Genomic DNA, 14913 nt, shown 5'->3' on the forward strand with positions numbered 1-14913 from the left:
GCAATTGACTGTCTTTCATGTTAGAAACCATGCTTAGGCTATATGATATCATTGTTGGGACCCACAACGGTCGTATACTTGTTGAATTGACTGCTAATTTTTATCTCGTACTCAGTCACAATCTTACTTGTGTGTTATATCTCTGTTTCCTCTCATTTCTTATTGATACTTGTTGTATTTTCTGTTTGGGGTGGTTATTATGATAGTATGTGAGCCCGAGGGGCTGAAGAGGTTAGTGACTAAGATAAGGCCTGAGTGCCGAGCTGCGAGCTGCGAGCTGCGAGCTATGAGGTATATGGATCGGGTTGTACGCCGCAATAATATTGGATCAGGTTGCACACCGCAACAATATTGGATCGAGCTGCGTGCCGAAAGAATATAGCGTTTGGGCTGAAGGAGTCCCTCCGGAGTCTGTACACCCCCTAGTGAGCGCAAGTACCTATCGAGAGTGTGTATTGAGGGCTTAGAGCCGAGGGTATGAGCTGTTGAGATGAGTTGAGTAACTGCTGCCTTGAGAGGATGTACTTGCTTTTATTTATTGTTGCACTTAGTTGTTATCTGTTGTTGTGGTGAATTTTTTGGAAAATTCATATATGTTTTACTTGAGCTCGAACTGATTTGACTTACACCACCTTATTTGAAAGCATGTTCACTCTTTACTGAAAACTTTTGAAATGAACTGTATTTTTATAGCTCGTCACTGCTTCTCTATTCCTCATTTAATTCTGTTACTTGCTGAGTTGGTTGTACTCATGCTACACCCTGCACTTCATGTGCATATCCAGGTGTATACGGTTCTGGCGGTCACTGAGTTCGTGTGCGAGCTGACTATCATAGACTTACAAGGTAGCTGTCGGCGTCCGCAGTCCTTGTTTCTCCTTTCTTATTATCTTTTATCTCTTGTATTGGCATTTGCCACAGACTGTAGTAGACTATATTTTCTAGATTGGTTATTAGATGCTCGTGACTTAGTGACACTCTGATGTCGGGCTATTTTTCCGCACATATGTTTTTATTTGGTTTTACCCCCGTTTTATGAAAAACTCCGGTTATCTTAAATGTCTTAATTCATTTTTGTTAAATTTTAAAAGTGTTTTGGAAATATCGGCTTGCCTAGTACCACGATAGGCGCCATCACGACGGGTTAGGCTTTGGGTCGTGACATGATCTCAAGGATCGAATATACAATACTGTTCGAATAATAATTAACAGTACAATAAAATGGAAAAACTCCAAGGGACTACGACAACCAAATAACTCTATCTTGAATCCTTGCGATCAACACACTAACTCTGCCCGAGTCCGATATCTCCAATATCTGGCTCTGCACAAAAATGTGCAGAAGTGCAGTATGAGTACACCATGGTCGGTACCCAGTAAATATCAAGACTAACCTCAGTGGAGTAGTGGCGAGGTACAATCAAGACACTCACTAATCAATTAACCTGTGCAGTGTAGTAGTATATAATAATAATAAGAATAGAAACAAATGGCAATGATGGCAACACGAATAAATAAATGATGTAAACAACAAGGCAACAAGAACAGCATAAATATTGCTCAAACGAATAAGGAACACAAATACAACCAATCAATCAAGTCTCTCAAATATACGTCTTTCCAGTGTAAGTACTTCAAGAATAAATCTTCCAAATATAAGTTTTTTTTTCAATAAAAATCCTTAGAATATAACATTGTCAAATAAATATATATTTCGAATATACTGCCTTCAAATGAATTTCTTTCAACTATAATTCTTTCAAATAATATTTTTGGAATATAATTTATTCAATTAAAAGTCACCTGGTGACACCTCATTTCATAATCATAAAAATAATCGGGTCTCAACCCACTTCCATATTTTCACGGCACCTCGTGACCATATTTCTATCACAACTGTACGGATAACTCACATGCCAATAATATCAATGTATATAAGATCCACATGATCAATTTATTTCCACTAAAGTGAGTTTATAATTTTTAAATAAGATAAACTATTAATTTGGATGTAAAACTATTTAATTCAAAATATAATAATAATTTTTTTTATTTAAATCAACTCAATCATCGAAAATCAGTAAGAAAAAACCCAGAAGTATACTTCTTCAGAGTCTCGTGCTAAAAAGCCAAAGCCAACATAATACAACTAGGAGCACAAAACACATAATAATAAAGTCAACTAGTACATCACGGAAGAAGACAAGAATTTACATATTAAATGAAACAAAAATCACCCAAGACAAGAACATAAATAAAGAAATATCAACATGGCACTCCCGAAGTACCGCCTCGTAGTCCCAAATCATAAATAAATTGACAATATCTCATTTCCTTATATCACCGCGAGAGTCTTCACATTTAATATAAAGAAATTATTTTTCTCGAAATAGCATCACGTGTCTTAGCCACCCTTATCACACCGCATGACTTCTAGTAGTTCCCCTACTAGCCACGCGTTTCAAGCCACCCTTATCTCACCGCATGCGTTTCAACACCCTAACCTTATATCACCGCATGCGTATCAATATCACAATATTTCACAAATCGCACCTCAAGTGCCCAAATATCACAGCATAATACAACTTGCACCTCAAGTGCTCACATATCACAACATATCACAAATCGCACATCAAGTGCTCAAATATTACAACATATCACAAATTGCACATCAAGTGCTCAAATATTACAATATATCATAAATTGCACATCAAGTGCTCAAATAATACAACTTTTCACAGAAATCAACAATACATTATTTTTTCCACAATAAGGAGCCAATGGCTCGACCATAATGTGCACAAAATCTTAACATATATATACGGGAATGAACAACTCAACAAAATAATATTTCATATAAAACTCAAGGTGGCAATCACACCAAATCATCATATAAAAATAAATCCAACAAAACAAGGATTTAGGTAAGATAATTAAAGGATTTAATAAGTGCCAATAATTTCCAATTTAATATATAAGGGCGTCTAAGGATTTTAACTAATGCAATTTGCACATATAAACCAAGTACGTATTCGTCACCTCGCGTACATGATTTTCAATTACACGAATTGCACATAAGACTCAATGCCAAAGGGAATTTCCCCCACTCAAGCTTAGGCAAGATACTTACCTTTTTGAAGTTAGGCCAATATTCCAAAATCGCCTTCTTGCTTGAATTGACCTCCGGACAGCTCAAATCTAATCAAATTAATTCAATTCAGTGAATACTAATTATAGGAATTAATTCCATATGAAAATACTAATTTTCCAACAAATCCGAAATTTAACTCAAAAATTGCACATGGGGCCCACATCTTGGAATCCGACGAAATTCACAAAATCCGACAACGCATTCAATTACGAGTCCACACATACCAATTTTATCAAATTCCGATAACAACTCGACCTCCAAATCTAAAATTTTCGTTCTTGAAAAGTTTTGTAAAAATCTTGATTTTTTTCATTTAAATCCGAATTAAATGATGAATATAACCATGGATTTATGAAATATAATCACTTTTGGATATAGGACACTTACCCAAGTCGAAGTCGTGAAGAAATCCTCAAAATCGCCCAAGAACCGTGCTCCAAAAATCCAAAAACGAAATGAAGGAAATTACTATTTTTGGTCATTATAATTCTGCTCATCCGTCACTAAAAGTCCATTTTCCATCACTAAAAGTCCATTTTTCGTCACTAAAAATCCACACCAGAACTTGCTTGCACCAACAGTTATTGTTTTCACTAAAAAGGCTCTAACTCGGTCATACGGACTCGAAATTCGACGATTCTTGTTCCTATGAGTCACAAATAATAATACGAACCTAGTCGTTTAATTGAAACTCAATTAGGAGCTCATTTGCTCAATGGGATACTAATTTCGCTCGTTAAATAATTAACTCATGTTTTGCGCTAAAAACTCAATCGCGACTTGATGAAATTAGACCAAACTTTTCAGATCACTCCTATAATTCATAATCAAAATCCCAAAAGTGTCAAAATCAAATTTCAATCTCTAGAACTAAAAATGGACCTTTGGATCATTACATGCTTATGCTGAAAACATCAAACTCTTCCAAAACTCTTCCCCGACAGCATGTAAAATATCAACCATAACTTTTTGTACTCAACTCCAACTTCCAAACGGTTTACATTTCTACAAACTAGATACAAAGGGCTACAAGTTTCATGTTCTGCTCATCGCAGAGGACTCCTTATTGATTGCGAGATATAAGCTCCCAAAGTCAGCCTTGTGCAGCAGAAATTTCTGGCGATGCACACTGCTGTAGCCAAAAACTGCAGTACTAGCTTCATTCAATCGATTATAACTTTTTGTAAAAATATTTGAATGATAAATGATTTATCATTCTGGAAACTAGAATCAAAGGTGTACAACTTTCATATTTTGAAAATTTATAGATTTCTTATAAATTTCAAGATATAAGCTTCCAAAGTCGGCTATGTGATTGTACCAGTTGCTTTCCAAAAATAGCTTCTGTAGCAGAAAAATACCAGCAGCTTCTTTTGTCCGAAATTCATTCCGTTAACCTTCCGAAATCCACCCGAGGCCCTCGGGACCTTAACCAAATATATCAACATGTCCCAAAATACAATACAAACTTAGTTGAGGCTTCAATCCATGCCAAACAATGTCGAAATTACGAATCGCGCATCGTATCAAATTATGAGTTTTCAAATCTTCCAACTTCTATATTTTGCGCCGAAACGTATCAAATCAATTCCGATTGACCTCAAATTTTTCACACAAGTCATAAATAACATAACAGATATATGAAAATTTTCAGAACTGGATTTCGACTATGATATCAAAAAGTCAACTCCCCAGTCAAACTTTCCAAAAATTCAACTTTCGCCATTTCAATCAAAATTTTACCACGGACTTCCAAAATTTTTTCCGTACACGCTCCTAATATCATACGGAGCTATTAGAATCATCAAAACTCCATTTCAGGGTCATTTACATATAATTTACCATCCGGTCAATTATTTCAGCTTAAGCTTTGAAAACAAGAATTGTTCTTTCAATTAAATCCTGAATCATCCGAAAACAAAACTTGACCACCCTTGAAAGCTATAATACATATTTCAAAGCTGCTCGAGACCTTAAGCCACCGAATGGAACGTAAATTCTTAAAATGACAAGTCGGGTCGTTACATTAATGAACTCACAAGTTCTCCTCACAAGGTAGGGGTAAGGTCTACGTACACACTACCCTCTCTATTAATGAAGGTCCAGTCTATTTTAGAATATCAGTTCTAAAAATCCACATTCTCTCATGCAATTGTTAAAGTGTGCTACTTATCCCCATGTAACTGAATTACCTTTGTCTTGTCCTCTATATTTAAAACTGAATTGAAGTCACCTCTGATTAACCAAGACAACTTATATTCTGAGTTTTGTTCAATAAACCAACTCCATAAGCTATTTCTCTCTTCCTTAGTGTTAAATACATACACAAAGGTAATAACAAATTGAATTTGGAGAGGGACATAATAAACTTCACATGTTATTCCTTGTGCAGTGATAACTTTTGGAGTAACTCTGTAATACTCTGGCCTCCAAGTAACCCATATTCTCCCATTATAATGAGCCTCCAAATTTGTGATATACTGCCATCCACTAAATAGTTTCCCTGCTACTTGCTCAATTCTGTCCTTCTTAATTTTTGTTTCTAGTAGTCCTATCATACCGACTTTTTCATCATTGCAAAGGAGTTTAGTCTCCTTTTGCTTATTGTGAGTATTAAGTCCCCTCGCATTCCAAGAAAGAATATTAACCATTCCCTGACAAAGGAATGGATTGTCCTCCCACTTTGCCCAGTGGAATCATCTCTTGTGCCTTGCTAGTTCTTGGTTTATCAAGTGCCTGAAAGAAATTTGCCCTAGCAACCTGCTGAGAGCCTATGATATGAGCTTTCCCTGTCTTCAAAGGTGTGATCCAGTATGTATTTTTACTGTTATCTTTGTTTGCAGATTGCACTGCCTCTTTGTCTTGGTCTCTATCCTATTTATCCTCTTCTTTCTTCTTCTGATTGTCATCCTACACCCTTTCCTCCTGCATTTTTTCAACAGGTTTTGGAGGGTTCTTTTTCCTATAAACATCCTTAGAGTGCCCATAATTTTTACAGTAGTTACAGAGTGTTGGTTTCCAATCATAGAGGACTTTCTATTTAACCACATCCCCTTTTTCATTCCTGAATAGCACTACATCTGGAAGGTTTGCCTTCATGTCCACCTCTACTAATAGTCTAGCAAAACCGAGTCCCACCTTCTTCTCAGTGTTTTGATCGTCCATAATTGATTTTCCTACTAGACTTCCTATCTTACTCAACCCGTTTTGACTCCAGGCCTTGAAGTTTGATCCATATTGGGACTGTGTATAATTTCTCTCTTGTGAACTCCATGTCAGGGTTCCATTTCTTCACAATAAATGGCTTATTGTCAAAGTGGTATATTCCCCCTATATAGATTCATTCATACAAATAGCACTATCAAATTTAACAAGTACAATTCCATTTTTCAGCATCACTAATTTATTCAAACTATGCTTTGCCCATAACCTCTGTATATATCCCTTCATAACCGAAAAAGGGGGAAAAACTCCTAAGACATAACAGACAACATAATTCTTCCAAAATTCCACTTCAGTTGTAATATCCTCTGTATCAATTTCAATAATAGTGGACTTACCATGCTTAATTAGGGAGACGTATTCCAGTTTGAATCATGCATTTGATATCTTCGAGATATCAAAATTGTCCCAAATTGAGTTCGTCTTCTCAATTCTCTCCTCTTCATCAACTTGATCTGCCCATGATTTCATCCTACTGCTCGATGATTCACTGATAGGTTCATTAATGACTTCCTCCCATTTTTGTTGAACAATTGCATATTGCGTTTGTGCCTCACTTTTCCTTGTTACTGTTTCAATAGATTTCCTCCCAATTTGGACTGCAATTAGGGTTTGAGCAGAGTTTTGAGTGTTCTTCTGTCCTCTCTGAAGTAGCGAAGAGGAAGCTTGAGCTATTAGTATCTTCTGTGATGGTACACGCGCCCTTTTCCCCATGGCAGGCGCACATTAGTTATCATGCGCCGGGAGAGAATGAGTCATGCGCAGAAGATTCACCATTTTAGTTGTCTCTTTGTTGTAGGCCTTGTTTTAGACAGCTGGAGCATGTTAGTCCATAACATTTGTCTTCTAATAATATTATGTCTCGTGAATTTTCTTTACTTTTCTTCTAAGCAAAAAACGAGAGTCCTATTTTTGAATAAAATATAATTACTAATATTTTGATTCAATTTGATTTCTTTTAGTTTTTTTCTTGAGTTTGAAAATCTGTTTCAAGGATCGCGATTATAAGTTTGGTTAATAGAATAAAGAGTAATACTGAAGTTACTAAACCGCACAAAGAGAAATCGAACAGTAACCAACCAAATAATTCCGAATATATTTTAGTAGAATATTAATATAATATCATTAATATTAAAAACAAAAAGATACCGAGTCAAAAACTTTCAAAACCGTATCAAACCGACAGATGAACACTCTTAGAGTAAGGAAATTTGAACAAATAGCTCAAGTAGTGCACTGTGAAGACTTTAATTGTTCAGGATACCAAGTATTTATACTACTATTTTTAAAATAAACACACACACACACATATATACTAGTTTGTAACTAAACGAAACTTCACTGGTAAAGATGCGAGAAATTAGAAGCACATGGAAACGCGTAGGTACGCCTTCGCAGGCGCGGGGTTTTGGGCCGCAAATGTGGAAGCTGGGCTCCTAAGTGAGTTCCGCACCTGCGATGGATTTTTCTGCAGATGCAGTGGCGCAGAAGCGTGAAAGTTTCCGCAGGTGCGAAAAACCTGGGCAGAAACCATAAATAGAACACTTCGCGAATTTGGTTCATTTCCACCATTTTCAAATCGGTTTTTGGAGCTTTTGGAGAGATTTTTGAAGGGTGATTTAAGGGCTATCAGTGAGGTAAGTTTCTTGAGCCCTAATACTCGTATATATGGTGATTTTCCGTTGTTTAATCATTGTAATTAGTAAAAATGAGGGATTAGGACTTGGAATTTTTGGAGAGTAATTTAAGGATTTGAATGACCAAACGATGTCGGATTTTGATAAATTTGGTATGGTTAGGTTCGTAAGTGAATGAGCTTTCTAGTTTTGTGAATTTTGTCAGATTTTGAGACGTGGGCTCGGAGGCCGGGTTTAAGCCAATTTCGGATTTTGGTCTAATTTTGTAGCTTTTCTTGTGAAATTCATTCCATTAGCGCGTATTGATGGTATTGTATTGATTATGAATAGATTCGGAGCATTTGGAGGCCGAATTTTCCCCATTTTGAGAGTTATAGCCCCGTTTTCCCCATTTCTACTTCTTTTGTGTTATTCAGCTATATTATGTTATATCAGGTTAGTTGGTTCGGGACCGGAGTGGTTTCAGAGTGAATTGAGACACTTAGTCTCTTAAATAAAAACTTAAGTTGGAAAAGTCAACTGGATGCTGACCTATGTATAAACGATCTCGGATTTGAATTCTGATGGTTTTCTTAGTTCCGTTAGGTGATTTTGGACTTAAGAGTGCGTCCGAAATATAATTTGGAGGTCCGCTGTAGAATTAGGCTTGAATTGGCGAAATTAAAAATTTGGAGATTTCGATCAGCAGTGGAAAATTTGATATCGGGGTCGGAATAGAATTTCAAAAGTTGGAGTAGGTTCGTAGTATTATTTGTGTCGTGTGTGCAAAATATGAGGTCATTCGGACGTGGTTTGTTTGGTTTCAGCATCGGTTGCCGAATTTGCAAATTTAGAAGTTCTTAAGCTTGAATCCGAGGGTAATTTGATGATTTGATATGGTTTTGAGTGATTCGAAGGTTCGACTAAGTTGGTATGTTGATATATGACTTGTTGGTATTTTTGGTTGAGGTCCCGAGGTCCTCGAGGTGATTCCAGGTGGTTAACGGATTTGTCGAAGTTGGAAAATACAGCTGAAGCTACTGCTACTGCTATTTTCGCACCTGCGGAAGAAAGAGTCGCAGGTGCGAGGCCGCTGGTGCGCGTGGGGAGTGCGCAGGTGCGGGCAATGCTGGGCTAGGCAGGTTGTGCAGGTGTGAGTTGGAGTTCGCATCTGCGAGCCCGCAGGTGCGAAACCTGGGGCGCAGATGCGGAAAGGGGGATGCTTGGCAGGCATCATAGAAGCGGAGGAAACGCGCAGGTGCGCCTTCGCAGGCGCGGGGTTTTGGGCCGCAAATGCGGAAGCTGGGATCCTATGTGAGTTCCGCACCTGCGATGGAGTTTTCTGCAGGTGCGGTGGCGCAGAAGCGTGAAAGTTTCTGCAGGTGCGAAAAACCTGGGCAGAAACCATAAATAGAACCCTTCGCGAATTTGGTTCATTTCCACCATTTTCAAGTTAGTTTTTGGAGCTTTTGGAGGGATTTGTGAAGGGTGATTCAAGGGCTATCAGTGAGGTAAGTTTCTTGAGCCTTAATACTCGTATATATGGTGATTTTCCGTTGTTTAATCATTGTAATTAGTTAAAATGAGGGGTTAGTACTTGGAATTTTTGGAGAGTAATTTAAGGATTTGAAGGACTAAACAATGTCGGATTTTGATGAATTTGGTATGGTCAGGTTTGTGAGTGAATAAGCTTTCTAGTTTTGTGAATTTTGTCAGATTTCGAAATATGGGCCCGGGGGCCGGGTTTAAGCCTATTTTGAATTTTTGTCTAATTTTGTAGCTTTTCTTGTGGAATTCATTCCATTAGTGCGTATTGATGGTATTGTACTGATTGTGAATAGATTCGGAGCATTTGGAGGCCGAGTCCAGAGGCAGGAGCACTGCGGGGTAGAGATTTGACCGGTTTGAGGTAAGTAACGATTGTAAATCTAGTCCTGAAGGTACGAAACCCCGAATTTTGTATCATTCTACTATTTTTAGTAACACACATGCTAGGTGACGGGCGTGTGGGCGTGCACTGTTGGGGATTGTGACATCGTCCGTCCCGTAGCAATTGTAAAGTTGCATACTTTGTTGAAACTATATGATACTTATATGTTTTAGAAAGAGTTTCTGTAAATTGGACTGAATGCCATGTTTGGGCTTTGCGCCAATGCTGTTTGGACCCTTAGAGGCTTTTTCTTAATATCCTCTCATTGTTTTCGATTGAAAATCTATACTCAGTCATGTTTATACTTGTTTACCGCATAACTCAGTTTTATGACTTTATTTTGATGCATATAAATGTTTTGGGCTGAATGCCCTGTTTTACTCAAATGCCCGAGTGGCTTGAGAGGTTTATGACTGAGTGAGGCCGAGGGCCTGATTTGTGAGGATATTTATGGGATCGGAATGCACGCTGCAGCATGTTGATATCGGCCGAGGGTCTGATTGTGAGGATGAGTGTGGATCGGGGCTGCCCGCCTGCAACATACTTTATTATTATAGCACATGAGTTATCCGTGCAGCACGTGAGTTATCCGTGCAGCACGTGAGTTATCCGTGCAGATTATAGCGCTTGGGTTGAAGGAGCCCCTCCGGAGTTTGTACACACCTCCAGTGAGCGCATGTACCTACTGAGTGCGAGTGTCGAGTGCCGAGTGCTGAGTGACTGGGAGGCATGAGTGATTGTGAGGTATGCCCGAGTGGCAAGAGTGATTGTGAGGTATGCCCGAGTAACAAGAGTGATTGTGAGGTATGCCCTAGTGGCACGAGTGACTGTGAGGTTTGCCCGAGAGGCTCTATATGAGTGATGTTTTGCTCGAGGGGCTGTTTATGATTTCATCATTTTTGCTCACCTTTGCATTTTTCCTCTGTCTGAAAACTGTTGAAAAATATCTTTAAATAATTTTTACTTGAACTGGGTTAGACGAGATGTTTTGATTCAAACCCTAATTTTAAAAGCATGTGGTATTTTACTGAGATTTTTCGATATGAATGTTATATGCTTTATTGCTCGTCACTACTGCTCAGTCTTTATTTATTGTTGTTACTTAATGAGTTGGCGTACTCACGTTACTCCCCGCACCTTGTGTGCAGATTCAGGTATAGCTGGACACGGTAGCGATTATTGATTGTTCTGGTTGCCGATTTTCTTGGAGATAGCAAGATAGCTATTTGGCGATCGCAGTCCCTGCTCTTCTTCCTCTTATCTTCCTCTAGTTGTATTTATCTATTTTCCAGGCTGAGTTAGCCTTGATATTGTTAGACAGATTGTAGTAGATGCTCATGACTAGTGACACCCCGATGTCGGGCTTTTCCTTCCGCACTTTTATTTTGATTGGAACTCCTTTACGGAGGTTTTTATGTTAAATAACATTGGAATTATCTTTAAAATGAAAATATCAGTTTGTTTTAGAAATGAGTCGGCTTGCCTAGTTCCACGACAGGCACCATCACGACAGAGATTACTTTGGGTCGTGACACCTATTCATATCACTTTATCTGGACAATTCCACTGATTCTCCCTGACCAACTTCTTGGATGGATTTCATGAATGTGCAAAGCAAAAGATAAAAGTAATGAGAAGGAAAAAATTGTGGTATTTGCTCAATTAGAAACCAAAATAGAGAGAAAAAAATTACTTATTTTTTGTTGGAGTTGATACTTACAATTCGTGTTTCTGTCATTATTATTGTCTGGTGGTTTTCAAGCTTTTTGGATATTCTGCTGGAACATACATTTGTTGTTTATTACCACAATATAGCTTTTAACATCATATAATTGAAATAGGTAGATAATTTCAGTTGGATTTTTGTGTTGAAGAGTTGACAATCAGTGAGGTCGCGAGGACTGTGTCAGAATATAATAAATCTGACACGTAATAGCCAGCACTCAGTCGAAGAATACATTGGGTCTGAACAAGAGATGAGAGCTGCAGTTGATGAGCTGTCAGCATCATAGAAGTTAAGCTCAACCTGCAAGAACACAAGTGTGAGGAAATTTTGAAAGAAGAATTTCCAATACAATAATTTATACAAAACACTTGAAGAAGTAACAACAATATGATGGAGAAGAACATTGGTTGTGCCAAAAGAGTCATACATCACAGTATATGCTACCTGTGTAACCACAATCTGTAAGATGATCGACTTCAATAATAACACAAAGAAAATGTCAAATTTGATCATAATACAAAACCTATCAAGTTCAACTAAAAATTCTACATCAGAAAAAGAAACAATAATTAAAGCAAACAATTCAGAATCAAACCAACTCCATCAGTACAAATAACATTTTCGATGAAGCCATCAATACAAATAGCGTTGGATCAACACCAATAACAAAACACAAAGAACATCATCCTACAAATATATTTTTATACCTTTCAATCTCAGGACCCACCAACAACAAAATAGTAAGTGCATCATCATGCAAAGTACATTTTATATCTTGCAACCTCAGAAATCGGTCGCTCTTCAAAAAGATATCTTATGAAAGAACAAATGCAAAATAGATGTATTCACGAATAACAGAAAGTCAACATAATTATATCAATAGCACGCGCTTAAGACCTTTTCTTGATCAATTGTCATCAAACTAAAAATGAAGGAGTACAAAGTTTCTTTCCAATTCATCCGCTAGGGTAGCGTTAATGTTATGGGTTCGTCCAAACCCAGCTCATACTTAGTAAATTTATTACAAAATTCAGTACAGAAGTACAAATATATATTTTCAACCCAGTAAGTCAAATGGGATGTGGTAGTCTGGTAGATTGTCGAACTCAAATCCATAAAGTTCAAATCTTGAATCCACCTCTATCATTGACCAAGTCACAAAAAAATTATGTGCATCAAATAAATAAAAACTGTTTGGAATGATACCACAAGGTATAACCTTATAAAGAAAAATATTCTCAAAATTCGCCGAAATTAATTACTATCCAAATAAATAAAACTGAAGCTTTAAAAAAGGCACAGTAATAATAGAACAAAAATGAGCTAGATTAAACAGAGGTGTAAATACCTATACATAAATATATATGTATTTTCTGTTACAGAGAATATTAACAGTTAATAAATATTGAAATTTTAATTTTTCAGAAAAGATTTTGACTTTTTAGAGCAGATATGTTCCTTTGTAAATTAACAGTATAAAAAACTAAAAAATAAAAGAGTCTATCTATTGAAGTATTTTATAATAGGAATCTGATCATTCAAGGACTTTGTGATAAGAAATTGATGGACATGTATTGAAAAGTTACTTTTCAAATTCTACTATCACTGCGAGACTCCCTTAAAGATGGTGTCTTTTTAAATAAGATAACATGAGAATTTCACAATCACACTTCTAATATCACTCTTAAAGTTCCTTCTTAATTTCAATATCACAGACTAGACAACAAATCCATCATGCTGCAACAAACCCCGACTACATGCAGATCAAAATGAAGACATAAACAAATGAATGAATGCTTTGGAAGTTAATTATATCTGAAAGACCTACACAAGTTTCACACTTGATCAGTTGAGTTTTCCTTTCTTCAGTTAAAAAGTCCAAAGCAAGAAAAAATTTGGAAAGCAACTATCTCTTAGTATGGTTACAGTGTTGTTTGTTTACTAACGATGAATTTTATAATGTTTAAAAACAGTAGAACTCTTGTACCAACTCATACATGATAGTGACAAATTTTAATATCAATGGACACTAGACAAAGCTCACCAGCAAAATTGATATCAGCAGAAGCAAGAAAAATAAACACCTTATGGGGATCGATAAATTACTCACTTGGGCACAAACAAAGACACACGTAGTCATTTGAGAGGAATGTTATTATACTGTGGTGCTTACCTTTCGATGCCTCGATATCCAAAGTTTTACCTTCCGATGCCTCGATACCCAAAGTTAAAAAATTCAAATAAGGTTTTTCTTTGGAAATCTATCCCACATTTTTGCAATTTTAGCGACCACATAAGTTTTATTAGAAGTATAGCAACTTAATCAGTAGAAGACGTAATCAAAATTTTGATCATAATACATTTTTGGGAACCCAAAGAAAGACCTTCTTTATTCCAGAACCAACAGAATAACAAAAAATTTTATTGACATATTCTCAATAAAGACTGACAAAGAGGAAGCAATAACAGTCTAGCTAACTAAAAGCAAAGCTAGCAAAGACATAACATGCTGGCTAACTGAAACCAAAGCTGGCAAAGAGAAAAAATTGTGATCTAGCAAACAATTGGTGATTCCTTACACTTATTGTGTTTTCTTTCTTGTTTCATTTTTTTCTTTGACTTAGTATGAACATTATTCCCCTTCTTCTCCCAAACATTCGTAAAATTTCAATCATCAAAATACAACGAAATCCACAAAACTCATTTCCCTTCTCATCACCCTTTTTATAATGACAACATTTGTTTCAACCCCATCAAACATTCTTGGTAGAAAAGTTGGGGCAAGAACTCTTATCAAGGATGTGAAAACAAATAAAAAAGTTCAAGTTTTACTAGCAGATATTGTAAGAGGACAATATTGAGTTGTTGAACTTTGCTAATTAAGGTTGTAGAAGTCGAAACACAGGTTGTTTCTAGTATCAAATATTACCTTAAAATCTCCGCAACTATTTCCTCGGCTATTCTGAAAATATTGGTGATAAAACCTTGGGAGGAAAGTCAGTGAACCAGGTTTCCTATGCAAAGACCTTTGATTAACCGATGATGTCGAAAGTGACAGCAAAATCGGTAAAGTTGAGATAAAAACAAATCTGAAGATGAAGCAGAAAAAGAAAGAGGATGAGCAGAGGAAGGGATTAGTCGCTGGCAGTGAGAGTCACTATATCGCACCACCCGTCAAAGTTACCCTACGCGCGTTAGCTATTAGCAAAATTTACGAAAAGACTAAAGTAGCCCTTGGGAAGCAGGTATGACGACCCTGACCTACTTC

General features: G+C 36.8%; 1 long non-coding RNA gene across 1 annotated transcript; it reads right to left on the reverse strand.

The window, feature by feature from the left end:
• Positions 1-11599: 11599 nt before the first annotated feature.
• LOC142171547 (uncharacterized) lies at positions 11600-14854 on the reverse strand. Its single transcript, XR_012701202.1, has 2 exons — positions 14575-14854; positions 11600-11945 (listed from the first exon to the last, which is right to left on the reverse strand). It is a non-coding gene; the product is annotated as an uncharacterized LOC142171547 (long non-coding RNA).
• Positions 14855-14913: the final 59 nt, after the last annotated feature.

Source organism: Nicotiana tabacum, chromosome 17 (genome assembly GCF_000715075.1).
Source record: "Nicotiana tabacum cultivar K326 chromosome 17, ASM71507v2, whole genome shotgun sequence".
In the NCBI taxonomy this organism is placed as follows: domain Eukaryota; kingdom Viridiplantae; phylum Streptophyta; class Magnoliopsida; order Solanales; family Solanaceae; genus Nicotiana; species Nicotiana tabacum.